We start from the raw sequence: 13,188 nt of genomic DNA on the forward strand, positions 1-13,188 counted from the left end.
AGCCCCCGAGTGAGAGGGTTGCTCTTCACTCGGTAGGATTTTTATAACTTAGGCGAGCACGAGGCTGCAGCTAAGCCTCCGAGTGAGAGGGTTGCTCTTCACTCGGTAGGATTTTTATAACTTAGGTGAGCACGAGGCTGCAGCTAAGCCTCCGAGTGGAAGGCTGGCTTACCACTCGGTAGGATTTTGATAACTTAGGCGAGTGCTTGGACTGCAGCTAAGCCCCCGAGTGAGAGGGTTGCTCTTCACTCGGTAGGATTTTTATAACTTAGGCGAGCACGAGGCTGCAGCTAAGCCTCCGAGTGGAAGGCTGGCTTACCACTCGGTAGGATTTTGATAACTTAGGCGAGTGCTTGGACTGCAGCTAAGCCCCCGAGTGTAAGGCTGGCTTACCACTCGGTAGGATTTTGATAACTTAGGCGAAACGGATTCGCAGCTAAGCCTCCGAGTGGGAGCCTGGCTCACCACTCGGTAGGATTTTTACAAACTTAGGCGAAACGGATTCGCAACTAAGTCACCCACTGAGGGGAATTTTATTGGAAAATAAAAATAAAAAGTGACATATATTGTGGAGGAACTATGACACTATTATTTTGAGGTCCATGAACTACAAAAGTACTTTATTGCAACTCATCCGAGTGATAAAACTTAAGTGTAGAATGGGCGGAGTAGCTCCGCGTTCCAAGCTCGGGACTCGTCGATGTTATGCTCGACGTTGTAAAGACGGTACGCCCCGTTGTGGAGGACTTTGGTGACGATGAAGGGGCCTTCCCAAGAAGGAGCAAGCTTGTGTGGTTTGTGCTGATCCACTCGGAGAACCAAATCCCCTTCATGGAAGGCTCGACCTCTCACATTTCTGGCGTGGAAACGGCGTAAATCTTGTTGGTAGATGGTCGAACGGATCAGAGCCATCTCCCTTTCTTCCTCTAAAAGGTCGACTGCGTCCTGCCGCGCCTGTTCAGCTTCTGCTTCGTTGTAGATTTCGACTCGGGGAGCATTATGCAGAAGATCACTTGGTAAGACCGCTTCGGCTCCGTAGACCAAGAAGAATGGAGTTCTTCCGGTCGACCGATTAGGTGTGGTCCGCAGTTCCCAGAGTACAGAGGGAAGTTCATCGACCCAAGCTCCAGCCGCGTGTTTGAGATCACGCATCAGTCGAGGCTTCAATCCCTTGAGAATCAGTCCATTAGCTCGCTCTGCTTGTCCATTCGACTGCGGATGGGCGACTGATGCGTAGTCGACCCGTGTGCCCTGGGAGTCGCAGAAAGCTCTGAATTCCTCTGAGTCAAAGTTCGACCCATTATCCGTAATGATGCTGTGCGGGACTCCATATCTGAATATTAGTTCCCTGATGAAGCTAACAGCAGTACCGGTGTCAAGGCTCTTGATTGGTTTAGCCTCGATCCACTTGGTGAACTTGTCGACTGCCACCAGTACATGCGTGAAGCCACTTTGTCCTGTTCTCAAAGGACCGATCATGTCTAGCCCCCAAACTGCAAAAGGCCAGACGAGTGGGATGGTCTTCAAAGCTGACGCAGCCTTGTGCGACATATTCGAGTAGAACTGACATCCCTCGCACTTATCTACTATCTCTTTTGCCATCTCATTCGCCTTGGGCCAGTAAAATCCGGCTCGGTATGCTTTGGCCACGATGGTCCGAGAGGACGCATGATGACCACAGGTCCCCGAGTGAATATCATTGAGGATGAGTCGACCTTCTTCTGGTGTTATGCACTTCTGACCGACTCCAGTCGCGCTTTCTCTGTATAATTGTCCTTTGATTACGGTAAAGGCCTTAGATCGACGGACGATCTGTCGAGCCTCTTCCTCATCCTCCAGAAGCTCTTTCCTCAAGATATATGCGACATACGGAATCGTCCAGTCGGGAATGACCACCAAAACCTCCATGATCAAGTCGACCACCGCTGGGATTTCAACTTCAGTCGGATCTGTGGCGCTCTTGGGCTGCGGAGTTTCTTCGGTGAAAGGATCTTCTTTGACTGACGGAGTGTGTATATGCTCCAAGAACACACCACTCGAAATGGCTTCTCTCTTGGAGCCTATCTTTGCTAGATCATCAGCTGCTTGATTTTTCAGTCGGGGTATATGATGGAGCTCCAACCCCTCGAACTTCTTCTCCAGCTTCCTCACTGCACTGCAGTATCCAGTCATGGCTGGGCTTCTCACGTCCCACTCTTTCATCACCTGATTGACCACTAAATCCGAGTCGCCATAGACCATTAGGCGACGGACGCCGAGTGAAATGGCCATGCGCAACCCATATAGGAGGGCCTCATATTCTGCCTCATTGTTGGAGGAATCAAAGTGAATCTGGAGCACATATCTGAGCTTATCTCCTCTGGGGGAAACCAGGACAACCCCAGCACCGGAACCATTCAACATCTTAGAGCCATCGAAAAACATGGTCCAATGCTCCGAGTGAACTTCAGTCGGCTGCTGTTGTTCAATCCACTCGGCGAGGAAATCTGCTATCGCCTGGGACTTAATGGCTTTCTTTGCCTCAAACTTGATATCAAGGGGAAGAAGTTCAATCGCCCATTTGGCCACTCGACTAGTTGCATCTCTGTTGTGCAAAATCTCTGATAGTGGAGCGTCGCTGACGACTGTGATGGAATGGTCAGAGAAATAATGAGCAACCTTCTTTGTGGTCATGTATATTCCATACACAAGCTTCTGATAATGAGGATATCTCTGCTTGGATGGAGTCAAGACTTCAGACAAATAATACACTGGGCGCTGAACTTTGAGAGCTTTTCCTTCTTCTTCTCGCTCGACCGTTAGCACAGTACTGACGACTTGTCCTGTGGCTGCGATGTAGAGCAACAGAGGCTCTTTGCTGATTGGAGCAGCAAGCACCGGCTGGGTGGAGAGCAGAGCTTTTAGCTCGGCAAACGCTGCATCAGCTTCTGGAGTCCACTCGAACTTGTCAGCCTTCTTCATCAGTCGGTAAAGAGGCAGTGCCTTTTCACCGAGTCGTGATATGAATCGACTTAATGCGGCCAAGCATCCAGTAAGCTTCTGGACATCGTGCACTCGCACAGGGCGTTTCATTCGGAGAATAGTGCCAATCTTCTCTGGGTTAGCATCGATTCCCCGTTCGGAAACGAGAAAACCGAGTAACTTGCCACCAGGAACTCCAAATGTGCACTTTGATGGATTGAGCTTGATATCATACCTTCTGAGGTTGGCAAATGTTTCGGCGAGGTCAGCGAGCAGGTCGGAACCTTTTCGTGACTTGACAACAATATCATCCATATAAGCTTCCACATTCCGACTGATTTGGGTGAGTAGACACTTCTGAATCATTCGCATAAATGTGGCTCCGGCATTCTTGAGGCCGAATGGCATGGTGATATAGCAGAAGCACCCGAATGGAGTGATGAAAGCTGTTTTTACCTCATCGGGCCCGTACAGACGGATCTGGTGGTACCCGGAGTAAGCATCTAAAAAAGACAACCTCTCGCATCCCGCGGTCGAGTCAACAATTTGATCTATGCGAGGGAGAGGAAAGTGATCTTTCGGGCAGGCCCAGTTGATGTGCTTGAAATCAATGCACATTCGGAGCGACTTGTCCTTCTTAGGAACCATGACGACATTAGCGAGCCACTCGGAGTGGTAGATCTCTCGGATAAATCTTGCCGCCAACAGTGGAGCCACTTCTTCACCGATGGCCTTTCTCTTCTGGACGGCGGACCGCCGAAGATGCTCTTTGACTGGTTTTGCAGACGAGTCGACTCTTAGGCGATGCTCAGCCAGTCCCCTGGGAACACCTGGCATGTCAGCGGGCTTCCATGCAAAAATGTCCCAGTTCTCACGGAGGAACTGGATGAGCGCTTCTTCCTATTTTGGGTCGAGTGTTGTGGAGATGCGGGTCGGAGCTGCTTCGGGGTCGGTCGGGTGAATGTGAACAGGCTTCGTCTCACCGGACGACTGGAATGCAGACTCTGTGGCGGGCTTCTTGGATCGCAGCAAGTCACTCGGATCTGCGTTTTGCTTGTATTCTTCGAACTCGACCGCTGTCACTTGGGAATCGGCAATCTTGGAGCCCTTCTGAAAGCACTCCTCTGCCTTTTTCCTATCACCGGTGACAGTGATCGCACCTTTGGGACCGGGCATCTTCAATTTGAGGTACACGTAACATGGTCGAGCCATGAACCGTGCATAGGCTGGTCTCCCCAAAATGGCATGATATGCACTTTGAAAATCCACGACCTCAAACGTCAACTTTTCTTTGCGAAAATGCTTCGAATCACCAAACACTACGTCCAAAGCTATCTGGCCGAGTGACTCGGCCTTCTTCCCGGGTATAACTCCATGGAAGCTCATGTTACTAGTGCTCAGTCGGGACATCGGAATGCCCATACCTTTCAATGTGTCTGCGTACAATAAGTTCAGCCCACTTCCACCATCCATCAGCACCTTTGTCAGTCGAGTGCCTTCGACAACTGGATCGACCACCAAAGCTTGCCTCCCGGGGGTGGCAATATGAGTCGGGTGATCAGATTGGTTGAATGTGATGGGTGTTTGAGACCACTTCAGATAATTTGCCTTTGCTGGGGCAACCATGTTCACCTCTCGGTTAATCACTTTCAGTCGACTTCTGCTTTCCACATCTGCAAAGATCATCAGAGTGGAGTTGATATGCGGATATCCTCCCTCACTGTCCTCTTTGTCTTCGGCCTTGTCCGACTCCTTCTCCTTGTCCTTAGGCTGTTTTCCCTGAAACTGCTGGATCAGGAGTCGACATTGGCGAGTGGTGTGCTTTGGGTAAATGATATTCCCCTCTTCATCTTTCTTCGTGTGAATGTGACACGGCATATCCATCACGTCGTTCCCTTCTTTATCCTTTACCTTCTTGGGGTTCCAGGATCCTTTTGGTTTCCCCTTAAACTTTCCTTGAGTCACGGCCAGAGCCTCTCCAGGAGCTGCCGGTTCAGCCTTCCGCTTCTGTTTCCGACTGGTGTTTCCTTTTTCCGACTGACTCGGCTTGTGCTTGCCGCTTCGGAGTCGGTCTTCTTCTTCGCCGTTGGCGTACTTGGTAGCAATCTCCATCATCCGACTCAAGGTCATGTCACCGGTTCGACCAAATTTCAAACTCAGTTCTCTGTTCTTGACGCCGTCTTTGAAGGCGCATACTGCCTGATGATCAGAGACATTTTCCACAGTGTGGTGCAAAGTGATCCACCTCTGAATATACTCTCTGAGAGTCTCATTAGTTTTCTGCACGCAGACTTGCAACTCTGTCAATCCCGCTGGTCGCTTGCAAGTCCCTTCAAACGTTCTGACGAACACTCGGGACAAATCTTCCCAAGTGTAAATGCTGCTAGGAGGTAATTGAGTCAACCATGCCCTGGCAGAACCTTCCAACATGAGGGGCAAATGCTTCATGGCCACCTCGTCGTTCCCACCACCGATCTGAACTGCCACTCGGTAGTCTTCAAGCCAAGTTTCAGGCTTAGACTCACCAGTGAACTTGCTGACTCCTGTTGCCAACCTGAAATTGGGGGGGATAACTGCGGCTCTGATAGCTCTGCTGAAACATTCAGGACCAGAAACATGTACTCGACTGCTCGTGGGTACATCTCTGTCGAGTGCGCCTCGATGGGCTCTGTTCCGGTCGACCAACCCTTGCACGATAATGGATCGTGCGTCGAAGCCTGGCTCTCTGGGGTCAACTGGAACCCTACGCCCTGTACTGTACTGACGCCTATCATCTGGCTGCCGAGGAGCGTAAGACCCACCCCTCGGAGGGGAATAGGGCACTCGACGCCTATCATCTCGGTCGAGTCTGTCGCCATATTGATCTCGCCGATTCTCACGCCCTTCGCGCCGCGGAGGCGATCTGGGGCTGTGAGCCGACTGAACCGTATTCACAGTGACATATCGACTGTGAATTCTGTTGCGCGACTGAGACACGGCTGAATTCTGATCTCCTGCTGCCCGGAGCAGATCCCTGATCTGCAGCAAACCTCTGCCAGCTTCCGACTGCGAAGGCTGAATGGACTCTGCTATACGGGTCGCAGCTGCTAAATTCTGAATTGGGGTTCGATATACCTGAGTCGGCGGGAAGAGTTGACGTCGACTGGTGTCGGGAACTCGTTGCCGCGCGCGCTCGTCGAGTGCTCGCTGAAGGTTCTCCAGTCGAGTGCGCTCGGCCAAATTGGCCAGACGCGCCTCCTCCAAGGCACGAGCCTCGGGGGTTTCTCCTGCGATGGGAATACGCAGGGGATCTTCGTTCCTGCGGCGAAGCTCTTCTCTTTGCAGAGAGTCGAGTGGCTCGGGCTGGTACTCTTCGTAGTCTCGTGCAGGGTCGCCGCCGTCACCTGCTCCACCACCACGGGCGAAGCCAGGAGGGCTGTGGGGCCCGTCGACCATCAAGATTTCCGCCGCTGGATCGCTGCTTCCGCACTCGGATGCAGTCTCTCCGGAGCCAGTCGACTGATCGAACAAGCCGTAGAGAGATTCGTTGGGCTCGATTGCCGCAACTTGTGTAGTGGCCGATTGGCGAGCCACCGCGTGACTCACCCATCGCTGAAGCCTCGACCGGCCTGAGCGCTTGCGCTGGCGGGAGACCGGGAGGGTGGACGATGGAGGAGCCGACCGATACTGGGTCGACGGTTGCCGCAGCAGAACGCCGCGGACACATGCGCCAAAATGCGTCGCACCGCGGACGGGGAGCGCGTCTACGTCGAGTGGAGCCTCCTGGAGCCATGCGGAGTCGTCGGCGATGAAGGTGAGAGTGCCGAGACGGATCTCTTGACCCTTGACCAAAACTCCAGCAGACACCATGATGAGAGTACTCGGAAGAATCGCAACTTCTCCACAAAATCGCTAAAACACCCGCCCCACGGTGGGCGCCAACTGTCGTGGTTCTAAGCCTGACAGTAGAGTGGGGGGTAAGTATGGAGAGGCAAGGTCCTAGCTATGGAGAGGTTGTAAGCACAAAGGATGTACGAGTTCAGGCCCTTCTCGGAAGAAGTAACAGCCCTACGTCTCGGAGCCCGGAGGCGGTCGAGTGGATTATGAATGTATGAATTACAAGGTGCCGAACCCTTCTGCCTGTGGAGGAGGGTGGCTTATATAGAGTGCGCCAGGACCCTAGCCAGCCCACGCAGGAGAGGGTTTAAGGTGAATTAAGTCTGGGGCGTTACTGGTAACGCCCCACATAAAGTGCCTTTACTATCCTAAAGTCTACTTGATTACAGGCCGTTGCAGTGCAGAGTGCCTCTTGACCTCCTGGTGGTCGAGTGAGTCTTCGTGGTCGAGTCCTTCAGGCCAGTCGAGTGAATCCTCGTTGGTCGACTGGAAGGCGACCTCTTCTAAGGATGTCCTAGGGTAAGTTACTTGGATCAGGTCCATGATCCTACCCTAGGTACACAACCCCATCAGTGGTTCCATCAAAAAAAAGATGTGTGTGGTGGTTTTTGCAATCTGACACACGATTGCCAGTTATCATAGTTTTTTTTTAATATAAATTTAATCAAACTTTGTAAAGTTTGACTTGGCATAAATTTATACGTGGAGCAAAAAGTAACAGAGGGAGTATATCATCCGTTTGAACGAATGTACGCGTCATGAGGGAGTGGCTTTCAGGGCCGATTGATCATTAAGGGTGCGTTTGTTTGCAAAGTATTTTTTACGTTTTTTTGGAAATACCGTGGTTTCTGAAAAAACTTCGGTACTAGTACATACTTTGAGGTCTTTGGATGAAACAAAAACAAAAGTTTTGTAATAGTTTTTCTTCTCGTGACCGGCCATTGGAAACCCTAGCAGCCGCCAAGAGTGTCTACCCTTCAGACATCGTCCCCCCTATGGCCCCCTCCGAAAACGACCTCTCGCCATAGGTGGTGAGGGGGGAGGGGGTCGCCGGATCCTGCGCGTGCGGATCATGTACCTTTAGGTTTTGGGCCGTTCGGTGGTGGCGGCGGCGATGCTGAATAAAGAAACTCTAGGTCCTTTCCCAATGAGGTGATCGTCTCTATGGTTGGTGATGCTTTTGGGAACTAATCTGTTCAAGTGAGATGTCGTGGCGGCGCCGCCATTCTTGTGGTGGACTTATGTCCTCGAGCTCTGTCATTGCGACGGCGTCTGTTCAAATGTCGACACAGAGCTTGGAGGTAGTTCAGGAGCGGATGCAGATTACCGTCTGAATCGACGGCATCTGGAAGACGGATAGTGTTTTGAGTTCATGATTGATGGCTGGCAGGTATGGTTTCCTCCTTCAGCAGCTTAGTTGTGCGAGGGTGCCCCAGATCCAGTTGGCACTGCCGCCCACGGTCTTCGGGCCCCTCTCGTCCACAACTCCGTCCAATGCAACACGCAGCACCGAGCGGCGTTTGGGAAGAGCCGGGTCGTGTCGGCCTAGGCCCTCGACCGGTCCAAGACCATCGCCGAGTCAGGCTCCTGCCGTCAGCGCCGCCTCAACCACCAGCTCCTCCAAGCGGGGTTGGTGAAGCCCAAGTGCGTCAAGCGACGGAGGCAGCCAAACGTCTCGAGCTCGAGGCAGCGGCCGAGCAGGGATGCTGCAATGCCTAGCAGGCATTCTACCTCTAGCGCGACCACGAAGAGAAGGTGCCATGAACGGCAACTCTAGTAACAGCGCAGACAATGACAGAGGTCCAATGGCCTCAAAAGCCATGTATACAAGGTCACCTTCCAGTATCGGTTTAGTAAATTTTATCAGTTTGTTTTATTCAATTTTATTCGGTTTTATGCTCATTCCGTTCAAATGTTTCGAACATTTTGGTGTCCATGGTTGGATGGCTAGCGCCCCACCCGCAACAAGTTCAGACATGTCTACAGATATTTGGTGTCCTCGATTTGGTGATCCGCATTGGAGTTGCCTTAACACAATACGAAGTCACAATCTATGCAACATTAAATTCATTGAAGCGGAGAAATGTCAGGCACAATCATTCCATTGCATGGCAACGTTCGCACAAATTCTTGACAGTTGACTTGACGGTGGAGGGAACTTTGTCCGCAACATATCTTCCAATGGCCCAGAGGCCTTTGTGGGCTTGAGCAATCATCCGCTTGCCAATCTGAGGGCTGCACTTGTAACTTTTGTTGACACAAGATCGATCATCCTCCTCAATACCATTGTCATATACCGCGTCCAAAGTGAGACACTCAAGTGATGTTGCATTCTCAAGAATATGGCAGGTTAGTTCGACCATGCTCTTTGCAGCACAGAAGCCTATGATGGTCACGTCCTTGATGTTGTCATGGTGATGTCCTGGCATCCGTCTCAACACCGAGTCTTCAGATATCAACTCATGCTCTACGTTCCTCTGTGATACCTGTGTGAAGGAACAACCTGCACCCTATAGTTACATGCAGAGATAGGATACTGTTGTTGTTGCAAGCTAGAAGGAGAAAAGTGACTTACACCCAAAACAAAAGTCTCCACGAGAGGACAAGCGTCCAGAAAACTAACTAGAGAGAAATAATCATAGCCTGGAGAAAAGCCCCCCTGTCCTTCATGGTCAAAATCAATCTCTAAGTTCTTGAGGCAGTGGAATTTGCCATGTAAGATGGGCGTACTGAAGTCCTGCATATGATACGTCTATGTTAAATATATATACTATTGCCTAAAAAAGGTTATGCTATATTTCATGGCATAACTACGGCTATATGAATAATGATGCCGTCATTAATGATCACTCGCCCCTTAAAAAAATACAACAACAAAACCTTTAGTCCCAAACAAGTTGGGGTATGCTAAAGCTGAAACCCATAGGATCTCGAAACCAGCTCATGGTTGTTGCACGTGGATAAAACAACGAAAACAAAAACTTTAGTTTGAGAATATACCTCACCAACTGAAGATACGTAGAGGGCTTCAAGATTTGGCATAATGTATGGAAGATCAACACAAGCATAACGAACGAGATTACGTTTGCTGGAATCTAGCACTTCTAGGTCCTTCACTTGCCATGTATATCCAAGTATAAGTTGTACCAGGTTGCCATCGATTTGAACGTTGCAAAGATTTGGAGCTTTATTTTCTACCGCCTTCAGAGCAAAACAACTAGACACGGACAAGGAGTTGAGCCTGTCTAACTGGCAAGGTATCTTGAGGGAAGTTATTTTATCGCAATTGTTGAGATCCAGCTCCTCCATAGCAAGAGAATTGGAAAGAAGGCGCCATAACTCATCACCCGTAATATCCACTTCGGAAAGTTCCAGCCTAGCTCGAGCTCCACGGTACCCATTATCATGGCCCTCTATTCACGTCGTGATTTGTGCGTCTGAAAAGCTTCACGTGACCTTCTCCCAACCGCGCCAGCATCGTTAGCGAGTTCCGCTGCTGCAAGTGAATAGTAATTCGACCTAGCTAGGGCTAGGTTCTGCATGCTAGTTGTTGGGGTCAGCCCCTATTTGGCCTCTTCTGCACTGTTCATCTCGTGGCCTGGCTTCATCGGTTTCTCCCCACACATTCTCACAACTATCCCTCACCACCACCCAGGGGTGGACGAGAATTGAATAGTGCTTTTATGTGAGAATTTAATTTTGGTGTACACCGAACTGTATTTTATTTTGGCATACTACGCTTCAGCCATGGACTGGTAGAACACATGTTCGTGTAAAAAGTTTCTGGACTTGGGATAGGACAATATAAGGTACAGGTTGATGGAAAAAGAGTTCCCGAAACACGAACATGACAGCGGGGTCAACAAAAATTAAATCTTAATGCGCCGATTTGCAATGTCAACATCAATATGTTCATACGAATCTGGATCAAAAGATTTGCAGAACCAAGAAGCAAGAGTTGTTTCCAGTTTCCACAACTGAGGAAGAGCTGAATGTGCTGTGCCCGCGTCGTTGGCTGTCAAAAGTGTACAGCGGGTCTGATGGGGGATGGACACATGACAAGTCATGTCGTCTACAGTTACCTACCAGGCCCATCCAAATTTAAAATTGAGTAGGCCTCGGGGCAGAGGATTAAGGTTCGAGCGCCTGGTTCCAGCTGCTGAAATTCGCATTGAGGCACACATCCACATGAAAACTGGAGCCCGTATGGACGCCTCTGATATGGGGTACCATGTAGGACGCGCTAGGAAAAACTGCTCTCTATCCACTTCATCGAGTTGCAGCCTTCTCAAGCAGCCGAAACCAGCCACTGGATGGAAGGCACAAGAGGTGAGGCGGAGATGCTGAATCGAGCTTCCACTCCCATTGGATAAAAGTGAGCATGGGAAGTTGTGATACGTTTCGTTGGGTTGTCCCGGCACCAAAAGTATGACTTCTTCGATCCCTGGAGCAACTGCAATGCGAAGCCACCTGTCGAGATAACTAGATTTGAGGGAAGAACCACCATAGTGAAGTTCAAATTTCTTCACTCCAATGCCTGAGTGTTTTTTCATGATGCGGTCAACTCTCTTGGCCAAAACCCTTGCGAGTTTATTGCTTCCATACACATTTCCATCCAGGCCCAGTGTTTCATTGCTGAAGGTGAGGTCGGGACGGCATCTCCAGGAGCTTAGTAATGTGTGAGACACACAGCCAGCTCTGACAGCATCTTGCAGTGGCAGCAGTGCCAATATATCATCCCAGATGCCCTGCAGACACACAAGAATGGGAGAGAAGTTAGCACTGGAATTGCATAGGCTGTGTTACATAGTTAAATAGCACAACCGAATGTGATTGTGATAGGTAAATTAAGCATTACATCCAGAGAATCGTTTTTCCTTGACAGTGTCATTAGTGGCCTTCCAAGAAAAGGTTAACTAGTAGTATTCCCTGAAGAGCAGCGTTACAACTTTACAAGGATGATACAACGTTTCAGTGAGGTGACAATCCTGCTCCCATGGAGTAATGAACTGACTAAGCTGCTCCTCAAAAATAAATTGTATGGAGGACTTTATCCAATCCAATTCCCACCAATCAAAGCAGCGCTAACCGAGAGACGCTTTCTCCTCGCATGAGGGAAAATATTAGGTGCAATGTGTGCAGGCGCCTTCCCATCTAACCAGCTGCTTGTCCATAAAGCAGCAGAGGAGAGGAACCATTACCAACCTCGGTCGAGGTACAGGAAGCAAATAGCTGCATGTCAGTGAGGTTGCAAGGAAGGTCTCTAATGCAAATCCCGTTCGAACCAGAGCCACCGAAATCTCAAGGCTCGGCTCAAGCATTGAAAATCCTTGACACCAAGCCCAGTATGCTTTTCTGGAGCACAAATCATCTTCCCCGTGCCCAAAGGAAATTTCTTGGCAGCTTATCACTCTTCTTGCTCTTGGTTGCCCAGTTATTGGGTGCAAAGATGGTGAGGAAGTAAGTTGTAATGGACATCAAGAACCAGTTGTAATGGACATCAAGACCCAGTTTGCAAGTGCCAGCTTTAATTTCCAGTACGAACCTAAAGCTTATTTCCCTTTCCAAGTCGTAAGCCTAGAAGCAATTTTATCGATCCAAGGTTGGATACCAATTTTCTGACTAACTAAACAAGCTACAGTGGCATAAAAAGTGGCTACAATCTACATGTCTGTGTGTCCATCAGCAGGTTTAGGAGTCTGATGGCTTGCTTGTGAGGAAGCTAGAGTTTAAACTTTCACACTCATAAGTCATAACAACATAGTTCGATCGACCCTAAAATATATTTCCACAACTTGAGTGCAGCTAGATACTCCTAAGTCGCAACGATTTGTGAGATAGAGTAGCCATGGCCATTAGATCATTTGGTTGGCGTACCTGTGGAAGGTCCGGCCCTGGACATCGCCTCGTTTTGCCACCTTGGGGATGACCGATTGAGCTTTTTTTGCCAGAAAGTGAAGCGATTGACATGCCTGGCCATGATTGATATAACATAAGAAATCAAGAAAACGAAAACATAGGCGACGAGATCGAGACGGAGGGGCAAGATCGATCCGGCTTACTACGGGATTGTGTTTTCCGGCGGCGCCGATCCTGCCGCACGGGCAGGAGCCGGTTGAGCGCCAGCATCCCCATGATGGTACCCTTGAAATCCTCTGCTCGCCCGCTCTGTATATTTATCTGACCCGGCAAGCAAAGCAGACCGCCTCCGCGCCGTCTGAATCGACAAGGTTCCAATTCAAGTTTGAGTTTGAGTTGAATTGACGGGAGCAGAAGAAAGTTTTTTTAGGGGTGGGAGCAGAGGAAACTGCATCGACGCCGCCCTCTCTTTGCCTTGTCCTCGAGGCCTGC

The sequence above is a fragment of the Triticum dicoccoides genome, chromosome 1B, assembly GCF_002162155.2.
Source record: "Triticum dicoccoides isolate Atlit2015 ecotype Zavitan chromosome 1B, WEW_v2.0, whole genome shotgun sequence".
Lineage (NCBI taxonomy): Eukaryota > Viridiplantae > Streptophyta > Magnoliopsida > Poales > Poaceae > Triticum > Triticum dicoccoides.